Source organism: Saimiri boliviensis, chromosome 16 (genome assembly GCF_048565385.1).
Source record: "Saimiri boliviensis isolate mSaiBol1 chromosome 16, mSaiBol1.pri, whole genome shotgun sequence".
Lineage (NCBI taxonomy): Eukaryota > Metazoa > Chordata > Mammalia > Primates > Cebidae > Saimiri > Saimiri boliviensis.
In genome coordinates this window covers 58096564-58109207 of record NC_133464.1, presented here as the reverse complement: position 1 = coordinate 58109207, position 12644 = coordinate 58096564, and the positions used below count along the sequence as shown (strand labels likewise).

At 45.0% G+C, this 12644-nt stretch overlaps 1 protein-coding gene across 1 annotated transcript in view; it reads right to left on the bottom strand.

The window, feature by feature from the left end:
* TMEM272 (transmembrane protein 272) overlaps positions 1–11154 on the bottom strand; it is a 92504-nt gene extending 81350 nt beyond the window's left edge. Inside the window, exon 1 of the mRNA XM_074387658.1 lies at positions 9721–11154. The gene's annotated coding sequence lies outside the window, so the exon portion shown is untranslated. The remainder of the gene's footprint in view (positions 1–9720) is intronic.
* Between the last annotated feature and the right edge of the window lie 1490 nt (positions 11155–12644).

The following is a 12644-nucleotide window of genomic DNA, read 5'->3' as shown; positions in this document are numbered from 1 at the left end:
AGACATTTACACGTCTGCCTATGGAACAGGGCTGATGCTAGGGCTACCAAGACAGCATACCAGGCATTTCCTCATCTTCAATCTCTTCTCCCTCCACCCCGCCCAGCTAGACCCTGATACCACTGCCCACATCCCCCGGCCCTCTGCACTACGATTGGGGAAAAACAAAAGACAGCGGAACATGCAGCTAATGATGGTATTTATAGCTACTAGCAAGGAGTGTTCCCAATGCACCAAACGCATAACATCCATGATGTGACAGCCCCTCTGTGATGGTAAATATCCTCTCCACTTTTCAGATTCCAATACACAACCCCTGAGACTCAGGATGCTCTTGCCATGGTCTTTTTTTCACCTTAAATTTTTTTTTTAACTTCCCACATATCAACATAACCACAAGCCTCTCTTAATGGCTGCCTGACCCTCCTCCTCTTAGCCCAAACACTTCACCTCTTTTCTGTGGATAATGCCCGCTTTCAAAAGCTCTTTTCTCCAGGGAGAACAAGAGTCTGCTAAATTCTATTAGCATTCAGCAAACACGGGGGCCCTACTCTCAACTTTGGCACAGGAAAGTCCAACACTCTGCATCCCTTCCCTGGAGGAACCCATAGGCAGGAAATTTAACTCTCAGCCTAGAAGAAAGCTTCAGACTGACTTGCCTTTTTCTCCAGCTCCTTCTAGCTGTGCCATCAGGAACAGCTTGGTAAATAAAAATGATTTTCAAAGCCTATAACAAGCCATACAGCTCTAGAGGGGTGTGTGTATGAGAGAGACAGAGAAACAGACAGTTGTGTGTAACACAAATGCATGTTTTTAGAATAATTATTGAAGTGTTCTTATTTCAGAGACTCAGTTTTAAACGAAGGAACTATATGAGCAGCAGCGGCATGTCCAGGAGAGGGCGCCCTCTCACAGCCTGGCTAAAATGCTCGGGGCAGGTCCCAGTTCTGCAGTCACTGCCCTCTGGGAAAGGTTGTTCTGTTAAGAAGTTGCAGGTGCACATACCCTATGCACCCAGCCGGATGCCCTGAGAGGTGGGTGCTGTGGTTATTAGACAAAGCCTGGTGCGACCACCAGAGGAGGCCCATCTCTTCCCATGGGGCACTCCTGCAGCTGCCTTCTTCCTTCCTACAGTGTCTTCAGAACCCTGCTGAGTACCTCCAACTGTGCACTGATTGCCTCCAAAAGCTTGGCAAGCTTGGTCGGCCTGGGGGCCTGACCGCTGTGACAGCAGTGGTCTCAACTGGTCGTGTGCTCAGAACAATTCAGAGAACTTAAAGAAACCCAAGTGACTGGGCTCTACTCCAGATACACTGAATCTAAATCATTGCTATGGGCTCCACCTGGGACATTTACACGTCTACCTATGGGACAGGGCTGACACTAGGGCTACCAAGACAGCAGACCAGACATTTCCTCATCTTCAACATCCTCTCCCCTCACCCCTCCCAGCTAGACCCTGACATCACTGCCCACATCCCCCAGCCCTCTGCCCTAGGATGGGGGAAGAATGAGAACAGCTGAATCACTGGGGTAGGGTCCAGGCAGGTATGGATCGTTGAAACCCCACAGGTGACTTAAATGAGCACCTTGACAGGAGTTAGTCTGCCGCAGTTCCATGTACGCTGGCAGATGACACAAGACTCCTGGGTCAGAAACAGAGCACAGCAAGCAGCATTAACTTCATGTGCAGGTTGGTTCCCTTCGTTCTCTGGCACCACTGGGTGATGCAGAGTGGCCCAGGTGAATACAGAGCACATATTGGGTTCATCACACAGAAGGGCCCCAAGTTTCAGAAACCCAAATCTGAAAGGTTGAAAGAACTGCAGGCAAACCTGCCCAACTTTTACACCAGAGGGAGACATTATCTTTTTTTTTTTTTTTTCTGGAGACAGGGCCTTGCTCTGTCACCCAGGCTGGAGTGCAGGGGCTCCATCATGCCTCACTGTAGTCCTGACCTTCTAGGCTCAAGCAGGTGTCCTACCTCAGCCTCCAAAGTAGCTGGGACCACACATGCACACCACCATATCTGGTTAATTAATTAATTAATTTATTTATTTATTTTGGTAGAGATGGAGTCTCATTATGTTGCTAAGGCTGATCTTGAACTCCTGGGCTCAAGTGACCTGCATGCCTTGGCCTTCCAAAATTCTGGAATTACAGGCATGAGCCACTGTGCCTGGCCAACATGATCTTTATTATCATACACAGTAAGCAAATCTCTCTTCCCTGGAGGGGGACACTTATTCTGTCTACCAAGATGATTTCCTTCATAATCTCAAAAAAAAAATCGTTGAAAAGATAACTAGAACAAGGCTGAGCATGGTGGCTTATACCTGTAAGCCCAGTACTTTAGGAGGCAGAGGCAGGTAGATCACTTGAGGTCAGGAGTTCGAGACCAGCCTGGCCTACATGGTGAAACTCTGCCTCTACTAAAAATACAAAATGAGCAGGGCATGGTGGTGCATGCCTGTAATCCCAGCTACTCGGGAGGCTGCAGCAGGAAAAATCTCTTGAACCCGGGAGGCAGAGGTTGCAGTGAGCCAAGATCACACCATTGCACTCTAGCCTGGGTGACAGAGTAATACTCTCTCTCAAAAAACAAAACAAAAACAAAATAAAAAGATAACTAGAACAAAAGTGCAGTGTCCCTGCTCATAAACATGCAAAAATACAAGAGAGTTTTCTCCTAACATACTCCTGATTGAGGATCACTAATGTAGGATATTGTTCTATTACTACATGCTTTTCAGTTTTCACACAACTAATTGAGAAATTACCTCCTTATAATACAGAGGACGGCTGCCTTGTGGATGGAGAAATGGGCAACTGACAGCTACCACTACATAAATATCATTCATTTTCTGAATATTATACAAAACAAACATCAGATTCACATTTGCAAAAGTAGGAATACTGTAAGGGTTAAACTAAACAGTATATGCAAAATGTTGGCACATACTAGATAATCAATGTTAGTTTTCTCTCCTCTTCTGCCCTTTGCCTACTTCACAGCCTATTTGGCTACACAAAGCCAACAAGAATGGCTTAGATTTATGACTTTTTCCTGCTACGGATGACACTGCTAGAAGGAGTTCTTTGGGTCCTTTCCAGGAGAGGCACCCAGCCTGGTAAAAGGGTAATAAAAATGACTGTGCCACCAGCAACCTGTTGTCTAGGACTTCCTGATCCACCACTCACTGATTCTACCTTGCACCTGCCTGTCATTCCTCCTGACTTTCTCTCCTCAGTCCCTGCTCCAATCTCACAGTCCTAAACCTGTTCTCATCCCCTGCTCATCACTGCTGGCCGCCTCACGGCCGCCTTCTAGAGACTGTCTAGACTGCAGGAATTACTCCACAGCTCTTATTATTGATTCATTTAGTGAGAATAACGGTAAGTAAATGAAACTCTCTCTATTCACAGATGGTGTGATTTCTTATCTAGAAAATCCATAAAAATCCCTTTCAGAACCAATAAACAAGTACAGTAAGTTGCAGGATGCAAGGTCAATATACAAAAAATCAATTATATTTCTATACACTAGTGATGGATAATCTGAAAATGAAATTAAGGAAACAATTTCATTTACAATAACACCTAGATGAAAAAATACTTGAGATAAACCCAACATAAGTGCAAGTCTTAAAAATCTCACTGTATCCCATAAATATATACACTATGTGTGAATTAAAAGCAGTAGTAAAAGCCCAAAAAAGGATAATAGCAACTGAAAGAATTTTCCATTTTACTTCTAATCAGTAACATTTGGCACTTGTGAAGAAAATCAAGTCTTATATGCTAAACTTTATAAGATATGAAAGAAAAGAGATCTAAATAAGTGGAAAGACATGCCATCTTCATAAATCAGGAGACTTAAGTATTAAGATGACAATAGTTCCCAAATTGACACACAGATTCAACACTATCCTCTTAAAATTGTCATCTGGCTTCTATGTAGAAATCAACAAACTGATCCTAAAATTCATATAAAAATGCAAGAAATCCAGAATAGCCAAAACAATCTTTTTGTTTTTTCAAGACAGATTCTTGCTCTGTTGCCCAGGCTGGAGTGCAATGGTGTGAACTTGGCTAACTGCCACCTCCACCTCCCAGGTTCAAACAGTTCTCCTACCTCAGCCTCCTGAGTAGCTGGAATTACAGGCATGCACCACCACACCCAGCTGATTTTTGTATTTTTAGTAGAGACGAGATTTCATCATGTTAGCCAGGTTAGCTTGACCTCGTGATCCTCCTGCCTCAGCCTCCCAAAATGCTGGGATTATAGGCATTAGCTACCATGCCTGGCCAACAATCTTACAACAAAGTTGGACAACTCAAGTTTCCCAATTTCAGAACTTAATACAAAGCTATAGTAATTAGGACCACATGGTACTAGAAAAAGCTAGACATGTAGATTAATGGATTAGAACTACATTTTTATTAAATTACGAACAGAAATACTTACTTTTATGGCCAACTGATTTAGACAAGCCTAGACAATCATATAGGAGATGAACAGTCTTTTCATTAAGTGGTGCTGGGACAACTGGATATTCACGTGTGAAAGAATAAAGTTGGGCTCCTATTTCAAACCTCATAAAAAAATTAACTCAATATGGGTATAGTCTTACATGCAAGAGTTAAAACTATGGAACTATTAGGAGAAAACATGGGAATAAATCTTTATACCTTGAATTAGGCAATGATTTCTTAAATAGACACTGAAATCACAGGCAATAAAAGAAAAAAATAAGTAAATCAGACTTCTTCAAGATAAAAATCTTTTGTTCTTTAAAGCACACAACCAAGAAAGTTAAAAGACAGCCACAACATGGGAGAAGATACTTGCAAGCTATAGATGTGATAAGGGACGGAGTCCAGAATAAATAACTCTTACAAATCAACAACGAAAGGACAGCCCAATTTCAAAATACACAAATGATTTAAATAGACATTTCTCCAAAGAGGATATACAAATGACCAATAAACACACAGAAAGATGCTCAACATCATTAATCATTAAGGAAATACAAATCAAAACCACAATGACACACCGCTTCATATGCACTGAAAACAGACAGACAGTAACAGTGTTGGTGAGGATGTGGAGAAATTGGAACTCTCGTGCATCATTGACAAGGTCAAAAAAATATGCAGCCCATGTGTCAGTTCTTCAATGTTATCGTAAAGACACAGTCACCAGATTAGCCCAGCAATTCCACTCCCAGGTGTCTCTCCAAGAGAAATGAGATATATGTCCACACAAAGACTTGTATGCAAATGCCAGCATTATTCATCACAGCCAAAAAAAATGGAAACAACCCAAGTATCCATCAACGAATGAATGGACAAACACAATGTGGTATATCCATAAAATGGATTATTATTCAGCAATAAAAATGAATAAGGTATTACTGATGCATGCTCCAACATGGGTGAACTTTTAAATCATCATGCTTAGTATAAGAAGCCAGACACAAAAAGCCACACATTTTATGGTTCCATTCATAGGAAATGCTCAGAATAGACAATTCTGTAGAGACAAAAAATAGATACAAGGTTGCCAGGAAAGAGTAAGACATGACTCCTAATGAGTACAGGGTTTTGTGGGAGAGAAGCGTGGTGAAATGCTCTAAAATTTAAAGTGGCGATGGTTGCACAATACTATAAATATAACAAAAACCACTGAATTATAAACTTGAGAAGGGTGAAATTTATGACCTGAATTGTATCTCAATAAAACTTTTTTTTTTAAGTGAGGCCCAGCCTTCTCAAATTTGTGATGTTAATCTCCACGCAACCTCATTTATACTTAAAAAATTGTGAAGGAAGAGAAGCTGGGCTCACACACACTATAATGAAGCTGGTTTCCTGGATGTGGTTGCATCTGGCCCAGCCAGAAAATTGTGCCTGGCATTTGACCTGCTAAAAAGCCAAGTTCCACATGGTCTAGAGTTCAGTGCAGAAATAACCCTGGTACATATAAAGAAACCACTCCTGCCGGAGAGGCAGTGCCCTGGTGGGGCTGCCTGTGCCCTACCCACTCTCCCATGCCTCAAACCCCTCTCACTTGTCAACAGGTACTTCTGGAAATCCATATAGCCAAGGCAAGACAAAAACAAAGAAAAAGCCAACAAAAACATCAGTTGACTTCGGTCAATGGCATTACAAACTACCCTTGGAGAAGCCTGGACATGTCTTCAGTGCCTCTGTTTTCCTTTCTGCCCTCCCCCAGTGCCCACTCCATCCAAAGTCCCTTTACCAAGCTCTGTGACAGTGGTTTTCCTAAGTATCTAGAATCTACCTGCTCTCCTAAGGCTCACTGCCTCCCCTAGTTCAAGCTCTATCTGCCTCCTTTCACCAACACATAGCTTCCTCCCTGCTTTCCCTACCTCCAGGCCAGCCTAGCTATAATCCACTGGGCAGAAGCCTCATTGGGTCTGTTCACATCCCAAATTTCTGCAGAAAATCCACATAGCTCCATTGGGTTACCCAGTCCAGAGCAAACATGCCAGGCCTTTCTCACTCTGTCATCCAAGTTCAAAATCCAAGAGAGGAGAGTTTCAAGAGGAGGAGCTTGGGAAGTTACCCACTGGGGTCAAGCTCCATGGAAAGGTCAAATAAAAGAACAAATATAGGTGGATTCTCAGTTTTATGAGATTTTTTTTTAAAAAGAGAAGCAAAATGAAAAAGGCGCCGATGTTGAAGATAGTTTTCCAGTTGCCTTGTTACATTTTCAATGTGGGACTGAAGGGGTGGTGGGAATTGCTTCAACAGAATCACAGCACATTTTGCCCTTCTCATGGTCTGGTGCATGGAAAAGCCTTGGGAATTATTAGCTGCTGCTTTTGATGTTGAGGGCACCCACGTGCCTTCAGAGCCACAATCTTAAATGCTCAGATTCTGAATGTCTAAAATGAACTGCTGAGAGAAATGTTGCAGATCTAAAAGTTAGAAGAAAGTTACTTTATTAAATATAATATTTTAGAATATAGGTTTTATAGACAGTATTTTATCTTAGCTTCTCTAGAAGCTGAACTTAGGAGAGTTCCACGGTTAGAGGGACTAAGCATTCTGCCAACAACTAGCCCCACCCTGCCAGCCAGGCCAGTGAGCTACCGCGAAGCAGGGCCACCTGCCTCAGTCAAGCCTGCAGATCACTTGCAGTCCTGACGGACAGTCTGCAGGCAACCTCCTGAGAAACCCAAACTGAAACCACTGTGCTACCTCCCAAATCTCTGACCCCTATGGACTGTGAGATAACAAATATTCATTGTCCATTTAATGCACTAAGTTTTAGAGGAATTTATTTTGAGAAACAGATAACTAACAGCCCTGATGGCAATCAGTTATTGGCTATGGGATGCTGAGGGAGTGGATAACTTCCTAGCACGGTGGCTTCTGCTCTGCCAAGGGCAATTCTTCAGGAAGCAGGCAGCTGCTGTGAGCAGTACTTAGACAAGCCGGGAGATGAGTGCATCCTCCTGGGCAAGGCACTAATAGCACCCATTGGGGGTGTTTATCATAACTGTGGAAATATTTTGCACTTCTTTCGAAGGTCCCACCTCCTTAGTGTGTGTAACCAGGAGGTACACAACTAGAACTGCATTCACGAGGCAGCAGCAGTGGGAAGCAGCAAGGTGATCTAGAGACACTTTATTTATTACTAAGTCCTGAAAACTGCTTGTAAATATAGAAAGTGCAGGTACAGATGATCAATAATAACTGACTATAGTGTCTTCCCTTCAATGCTATTCAGGTCTCACTTTCCAAAAAGACACTTCCTAACTCATTCCTAAGTGTTGGAAGTAGGAGAGAGGGAGGGCAAGGTGGCACAGGAATGAAGTCAGGGAGGGAAGAGAGACAACGTCGGATGACAATGTCAGTTGTCATTTCAGATTCTGGCTGCTCTCTCTACTGTACAGGGAAAGCCACCAAATAGAGGGCAAACTGCCCCCCCAGTCTCCCCAGAATACCCCTTTTCCCAATCCCTAGGGGTAAGTGCAGGAGGCCCTGAGCGTCTATCTAATGGAGTCAGATGTTAAGTTAAAACACCCAAGAGTCCGTTTCTATGGGGCCTGAAGAAAAGGCAGAGTGCTATTTCCAGATTTCGGTGGCAGTTGAAAAATAAAAGACTCATGTGGGTGTGAGACAAAGGCTGCCCCAGAATGCCCAAACTTAGCTTCAATAAACCTATATAGCCATAACAAGGCAGTGCTGGGGCCGAAAGTGAGCCATATAGGGTCTTTTGCTCTGGCAGAATCATCCTGGTTGGACGACCAGAGAGTCTTCTCCCACCTGCCTCCTCTGATGGGCATATTTAGTGACACCATTCGGGTTTCTCCAACAGTCTTTCATATGTGTGTGTTTAGAAAGAAGGATCTGGTCACCAGAAGCTCAGATGCTAACTCTTAACAAAAATGCTTTCACACTGAACAAGTGAACACTCAACCTAATACAGAGCACCTGTGGCCCCGCGCTGCTAGAAGTGAGGCGGTTTTCTGCAGCGCTGCTTCCCATTCACCATCAGCATCAGAATCAGCATGAGCTTAGTGACTGCTTGTTGCCTGGTTTGCAATGATGATGACAATGATGGTGATGATGATGATGATTATGACGTTAATGAGCCCAAAGACCAGTTTTAGTGCTATTTTGAAATTTAAAAATCCATGATGACAGGAACTGAATTCAGGTAGCACTGGGCTACAGGCAGATGATTGTTGACTGCTTGTTGGCTAGCTTATATGCAATTCTTATGATGAGCCTAAAGTAATTGATGATGATGAGGAGGAGGAAGATCTGGGAAAACATCACCCGGCCTTTAGTAGCTAATACATAGTAGTAATGAATGATTTTCTCTGGGCTGGAATAGGAATTCATGGTATGGACATGGAGAAGGAGGCTCTAGATCAAAACAGATAAGATAAGCATGGTCCATTTTCAAGATACTGTGAAGGGTACAGGTTAAGCAATCCAAAAATCTGAAATGTTCTGAATTCTGCAACTTTTTGAATATCAACATGATGCTCAAAGGTCATGCTCAAAGGAAATGCTCATTGGAGCATTTTAGATTTCAGATTGGGAATGCTCAACCAGTAAATATAATGCAAATATTCCCAACTCCTAAATCTAAAACACTTCTGGCTCCAAGCATTTCAGTTAAGAAACATTCATTCTGTACTGATGCGGAGGCTGAGAATCTTGAATTTTATTTACCAGGTAAGAAACACCATCATTAGTAGGGTTTCCTAACCCCATCAGTACTGACATTTTGGAACAGGTAATTCTTTGCTGTGAGGGTCCGTCCTGTGTGCTGTGGGGTGTTTAGCAGCATCCCCTGCCTCCACCCAGTATCCCCTGCCTCCACCAGCATCCCCTGCCACTTGACGCCAGTAGCACACCTCCAGTAGTAACTGTGTAAAGTATTTCTGGACATTAATGGCCCTGGGGGAGGTCAAGCACCCTCGCTGAGAAGCACTGAGCTAAGAAAAACAGCAGACACCACGGAGCAGTCGACAGAGGACAGCCCCAGTCAGGAAAAGAAATACCAGGCTGAAGGTGGTTCCTGCAGGGAGAGAGACTGCCCTCTTCCAGAGAAAAGAGCTGTCGCGACACTAAAGGAGGCCCCAGAGGCAGGACTTCAGCAACCTCACGGGGCCATGATTCCGGGTCTCAGTGCCTGCTGTCACCACCCCGGACGCGGCAGGCCCCACTCACCTTGGCTGGAGCCGCACCTGACTCGCCCGAGTCAGGGAGATGTCACTGCCCTCCTGAGGCCCTCTCATTTGAAAAGCACCTTCTTCAGGGCATCCCAAGGGAAGCTGGAGCTGCTCTTCAGCAGGGCTTTGAGATGTTTTCTAGAAGGCCAGGTCCCTCCCTTCGCAAAGGAAACACTCAGGGAGCAGAGAGGCAAGGAGCAAGCCCTCGACCCAAGCCGGAAGTGGAATCTTCCAGCGAAGCTGCCCCGAGCGACCCAAACAGGAAGTGGAATCCTGCAGGGAGGCTGCCCCGAGCGACCCAAACAGGAAGTGGAATCCTGCAGGGAGGCTGCCCAGAGTGACCCAAACAGGAAGTGGAATCCCGCAGGGAAGCTGCCCCAGGTCCCTGTAAAAATGGTAGAATAAATTGCTAGGAAATGCAAAATGTGCTTGAGGGCCATGCGATATTTTAAAAACTACACCTTGGTTTCCAAAGAAACAGAATGCTGTTATGAGAGGCCCTGCCTCATTAGCCTCGGTTAGTGTCAGCGTGTGTCTGAGCACAATGCCCCGTGGTTTTATGTTGGACAGCAACTCAGCTGAGACGCCGCCATCGGATTGAGAATGACGGCTTCACCTGGGGCTCTGAAGCAGCCAGGCTGGCGTCTCACTGAGACACCTAGATCCAGAACAGAGGACCACCAGGATGAAGCTCCACCACCGCACAGCAGAGGAATGTGCACTGCACCCAGCGGTGACTGGGGCTCGGGCTCTGGAGCCAGTGTGGCTCCTCACAGGCTTGTGTTCTGGAGGGACTGAAGTCTCCCAACAAATGGCGGACCAGGTGGGGTCCCTGGAGCAAAGAACAGCATGCAGGGCTGGGCTGTACCTGGGGTGTCAGTACCCCCTGCAGAGATTAACTGGGCCCACAAAGGGGACTGAGGCATCTAATTCAAAGGGTGAAATAATCTAATGAGTGCAGCCACACAGAATGAGCAGGTATGGGGGAGAGAAGGAATTCACTGAGGTGCCGGCATGAAACGGGGCAGGCTTTGTAGGGCTCCCATAGCTTCACCCTTGGGCCCAGGGTAACTCCTAGGGCCCTAAGCCAATTTGGAGCCCCCAGCAAGACAGGGAGCAGGGAGCCCCTAGAGCTTCAGTGTTCTGATATGAAAAAGTAGGATAATGAGGCCTAACCACAGGTGACTGTGAGAACAAGGGAGGGCACAGGAGAAAGTGCTTCATGGACCCTAAAGTGTGGAGTAACTGCTGGTTGTTACTGGCCTAATTCCATATGCTTTACAAATGGTACTTTCATTGTAAGAAAGCATCTGCATTTCTATGGGAGAAGTTCTAGGGTTATTTTAACTCCTGATAAGAAAATAATATGTCTATGAGGGAGCTTGACCCTAAGGCATTCAAACAGTTTGCAAACAGGCCTGGGCTCCCTGCCAGAGCAGGCCGGCACTCTCCCGGGATGCCAGGCTCTGGGGCGGTTTCAGAGACAGCAACCCAAAGCCATGCCAACCCTCCTTTAAAGGCACAAAAAGTCCCTGCAGGCTCCTGGGCAAACACCCAACTGACCCTCAATGTGGGCACCAACAGTGGGAGGGAAGCTATACCCTGACTCCACATTAGCAAAGACAAATGAGCAGGAGCTCAGCTTCTTTCTGCTCTTCCTATTGGATCTGGTCCACTCAGAAAGGCATTGGCAGCACTTCGAAGCCACATCTCCTGTGGCAGGTTGTTGGCAAAAACAACGGTGATGACCTTCCCCTCCCACATGGTTAATGTTCCTCTCCTCTCAGCATGAGCAGGGATCTGGGGTGCGTCTGTGACTTGCTATGACCCATGGGATCAGCAAAAGTGATGTTGTATATCTTCCAGCTTTGCTTGGAAGCTGTACGTGACCCTGTGACTTCTGCTGTCTTGAACGGCCCTTGACATCCACTTAAGGGAGCTCCCTCTAGAGCCCTTCATGAAAGGCCGCATGAAGACAGAGGCTCTGATACCGTATTAACCATGTCTTTTTGTGTATTCTGATGCTTTGACATCTAGGGCCTTGCTTACCTTGGCAGGCCTGTCCCTCCCAGGGTTAGCCATTTCCTAGAGACAGTAAACAACTTGCCCATGAGTGTGCTTTTCAGACACAAACTAACCAGTCCAGAGCTCATGCCCCGGCTACCTACTTCATCAGCTTTCCACAGGACTCACACACTCTAGGCCACTATTCCTCTGCCCTAATCACCCCAGGGCCAGGTAACAGACAACTAGGGACAGCCTCTATGCCCAGAGCCTTTGGAAATTACTCACACTATAATAGCTAACCTTAATCCGGTTCACCTTGCCTCATTCATTCCTTCCCATGGAAACCACAATAAAGGCTCTTGCTCATGTTTTCCCATCACTCCTGTCTTCTCAGTGACCACAGTGCCTCGCCATGTGCTCCTGCATGGCATAGTACTTTTCCTTCTCTTGGGATCTGTGAGTCACAAACTGTCTTTTCAGTGGCAACAGATTCTTGACCTGTTGGTCTCTCCATACCTGAAGAATAATAAAACATATATGTATATATTTTAAAAATAAACTACAATTTATTTAATTAAACATAAAGTTACTTTCCCATTTGTCTACAACCACAGTAGACTTGGTGTCCTGGTGGAGGAAACATCGTCCTACAGTCCTGTTCCCACAGAGGTGACAGGAACCCAGAATGATAAGCAATAACAAATCATTGTTTTAAGTTCCTAGGCTTTGGGGTCATTTGTTATGCAGCAGTAGCTAACTGAAATACCTGCCACCTTATCACCTCAGTGTTTCAGTATTTGTGGTCTGAAATCATTAATTTGGGCACTTGATTAAGATTATGCCTCATGGTAAATTCTGATAGGTAATTTTATAGGTAAAATAGACATTTTCTTATTGACCTTTGCTTCTTTGAAG